Raw genomic sequence first — 4,312 nt, forward strand, 5'->3', positions numbered from 1 at the left:
GTAATAAATCCATGAACTAAAATAGAATTAAATCGGCTGTAGTGAAATATAGGGTCCACTTTTTTTGAGTGTGATAAAAATTAAATTGAGTGTGATATATAAAAATATGTAACCTCCTCCGGCGTCAATGACTTTTTGCAATCTTCTTGGAACCGAATTCACCAATGTTCTAATGAAATCTATAGGAATTTCTCTCCAAAGATGCTAAATTTCAGAAATCGTATCGTCGCGAGTCCTTGTCAATGATGTTTCGTTTTTGCTTCATATAGGCCCATACGTTTTCTATAATATTTAAATCAGGACTTTGGGACGGCCAATCCAAAGTATTTACGCGATAAGTTAGTCACTTGATGGGAATGCACTTTCGTACAGAACTTATACATATTTATCCTTAACCATTGTTCCATCAATAAGAAGTATATCTCCGATCTCGTTATATGCAGTGCATCCCCAGAACATTACAGAGCCCCCACCGTGACTTGTTCTCTCACAAACTGGAGCTTTTGTTTTTCGTAAAATTTTTTGAAGTCTTACGTAAACTTTATTTTTTGATGCGTGATCTTGGAAAGTACTATCGTCCGTCCATAAAACATTGTTCCAATATTATGGAGGCATCTGTATATATTTTTTTGCAAACTCCAAGATTTAGCCTTATTTTTAACGGAAATTTGGAGAATTTTTCTAGTAATGTAGGCGACGAAACCACCTTCCTTTAGTCGTCTCCGAATTGTCCTTTTGCTGACTTGAATGTATGAATTTTCACGGAATTCATTTGCGACTAATTTTGGAGTCTTCAGCGGGTCATTTCGAAATTGTCGAAGAATAAGGCGATCATCGTGTCCACTTGTGGCCTTCCAGATTTTGGAAGATTTTTTGTAGTATAAGACTTCTTAAATTTGTTTATTTTATAATATACTGTTTGGTGTGAAGTTTTGTACAATTTGCTGATATTTTCAACCGAAATTCCTGGGTTATACTTCGCCACAATATCAGACCTTATGCTATTCCCCATCAAGTTATAATAAAATTTGCAACAAATATGTATAATTTTATGCCTTTTTACTGATTTAGTTTTCACTTTAGCGATTTTAGCGGCTAAACGCGATTTTAGCATCACACGTTGTTAGTAATATCAATATTTTTAACTTGCTGTGTAATATTGCTGTGCAGATATAAGCGAAAAATGTTTCTTTCTCCTCGTGTTGGTGACCATGATACGAGTACCTCGAATCACTGTGCGCTTGGCTTCTTAATTTAAATAATTATTTGAAATAATGGCAATAAACAATAAAAACATATTTCATTTTCGTTTCCAATGCATTCACATTGGGAGTGTAATTTATTTACGTTGCTTGTTTGCCTGTGTACTTTTGTTGTTGTTGGTTTTTCTCATTTTGCATATTTACATTTTTGTGCTGTAGTTGTCGGCTCTGTGTAATCGGCGATGTTTCAGCGCAGCTCGACTTTGTTTCTTTACATTCCATGCCTGACTAGTGCTGCCACCAAACGAAATGCTATTTGCAACATCACCTCAGATGACGCGGCAGAAATGAATCGAGTTCCTTCATTTCCATCCATGCAACACAAGAGTCGGAAGCTACAACAATAACAATAACAGCAATGCCAGTCATTATAATCGTTCGAAATAATTCGATTCAAATCGTTTCGGCATCTTGTTTGTCTATTGTGTGTGTGCGAGTGTGTGTATGTTTGCGTTTGTGTGCTGCATTGCACTGTGCACCTAATAGATAGATGCCATGCATGTATTTTATTTTATTCTTCGATTAGTGCAATTGCAAGGTTGAGAAAAGCTGAGAGACGCGATGCAAGTGAGAGCATGTGTATGCGACGAATTTGAATTCAAACTTGAATCGAAATATTTTAATCCGAGTACAAATGTCGATGTGTGTGACTGTTGTATTGTTTGTTTTGTTTGTCAGGCCATATATCTGGGCTGTGTATTCGATTAGTGGTTGCTGTTGTTGTTGCTGTAATAGTACTTACCGACCGCGGTGTGGTGTATAAAATATCCTATCCTATCTTATCTTGTTTCATTTCATTTATATATTTCTTTTTAAAATTATTTTTCCATATTTCAATTGAGTCAATGCCATACTACACTCATATTCTCATATACCACAAACGAAGGAAACCAACCGCCAGTCAGTCAGTCAGTGCACACCAATTCAACAATATTAAAAGTTGATTTATTTTCTCCATCCACAGTTGTCCAATTATGGTTGAAAGAACTTTGTCTTGTAGTTTTATTTGCCACAAAATTTTTAGAATGGGGGTTTGTAATCACACCTTTTTTCGACGATGAAAAAAGTTTTTTCATAAAGATCAAAACATTTTAGGTTGTGACCATGTTCTTTTAACTAGGAGAAAAACATTTTTAATGAATACCATAACATTTTAAATCGTGACCATTGTCTTTTCATTCAAACAAAATTCTTTGTATCAATATAATAACATTTTAGATGAGGACAATTATATTTTTCTTAGAACCATGTTCACTGAGCCAACATGGCTGCAGGTTAAAATGTTACAGGGTCGCCGCAAAAATAGCTCCTATCATATTATTTTGCTCTTCGAATAAGATTGTGACAATCATGTTTCTTCTCTGCGTGTATGCTATCAAAGTCCTTTAAAAACAGGTTAACGACAACTTTATTTTCCAAATTCAGACTCAACTTCCTGTAGAAATTATGCTATGTTTCAAGTCAAAGACGTCTTTAAACTGAAGTGTTGAAAAACATGTCCTATATTTGAACGATTTTTTGCTTTGTTGTCAAGAAGATATTTTCATTAATTTTAAAGAATTTTTCTGAATTATTAAAGTCAAGTTGACCTTATGCCAAAAAAATTTTGTTTCATGTTATGATACCCATTGTTAAGTCAAATCACTTAATTATAAGGACAATACGACTTCATTGAAAAGCTTATCGACTTTTGGGCAAGGAACAAAACGCTATACGAGTATTACAGAAATGCGCTAAGCAAACATCGATTTTTAAATTAATGTAAAGAATTTCGAGTGGCTTTGATGAAACAAACATTCTCCCAAAAGACCGGCTCAGATAGCACGTTTTCCGAGGTTCAATTTAAAATTACAGCTTACAAGGACATCGGGTGTATATGGAGATTTCTCAAGAAATTATCTCCATATACAAAATCTGGGCCGACGGTAAATTTCCAAATTTATTTATGCACTGAAAAAAATATTGTCGTGAGGTCAAAGATTTCATGTCTTTAAACTACGAATGCAAATTTTGCTTAGCATAGAAGACGCATTTCTCTAATATAAAGTTTTTTTCCTTGCCCACAAGTCGATAAACTTTTCAATGAAGTCATATTATCCTTATAATTAAGCGATTTCACTTAAAAATGGGTATCATAACATGAAAGAAAAAATGTTTGGGCTAAGGTCAACTTGACTTTAATAATTCAGAAAAATTCTTTAAATTTAGTGAAATTGTCTTTAAATTTGTTGTCTTTTTGCATCTTGACTACAAAGAAAAAATTCGTTCAAATATAGGGCATGTTTTTCAACACTTTATTTTAAAGAGGTTTTTTACTTGAAACATAGCATAATTTCTACTGGAAGTCGATTCTTAATTTGGAAAATAAAGTTGTCTTTAACTAGTTTTTAAAGGACTTTGATAGCATATGAAGGAAAAAAGCTGAAAAAGCGAAAAATTAAAATTTACTTCGTAGAAGCAAGTACACAAAACCGAAATTTAAAAGAGAATTGTGTCATAAAAGTATCCTTACTTGTATTCTCCGCTTCTTTGGCTCGGAATCAATACCACATTTTTTAAAGTAAAGACAAAATCTTTGGAACCGGGAATGCTTTTTTTCAGTGTGGATCTCAAATAACTCAACATTTCTGACAAATCTTATGAAAATTTTAGACTAGCAAAAACTTCTTAACCCTTATACTAACAGGTTGGCTGATAAGTCCCCGGTCTAACAAAGAAAAACACATTTTTTTTGTCAAAATTCGTTTTTATTATTCAACATAGTTCCCTTCAAGAGCGATACAACGATTATAACGACCTTCCAATTTTTTGATACCATTTTGGTAGTACTCCTTCGGTTTTGCCTCAAAATAGGCCTCAGTTTCGGTGATCACCTCTTCATTGCAGCCAAATTTTTTCCCTGCGAGCATCCTTTTGAGGTCTGAGAACAAGAAAAATCGCTGGGGCCAGATCTGGAGAAAACGGTGGGTGGGGAAGCAATTCGAACCCCAATTAATGATTTTGCCATCGTTCTCAATGACTTGTGGCACAGTGCGTTGTCTTGGTGGAAC

This window comes from Haematobia irritans, chromosome 3 (genome assembly GCF_050003625.1).
Source record: "Haematobia irritans isolate KBUSLIRL chromosome 3, ASM5000362v1, whole genome shotgun sequence".
NCBI lineage: Eukaryota > Metazoa > Arthropoda > Insecta > Diptera > Muscidae > Haematobia > Haematobia irritans.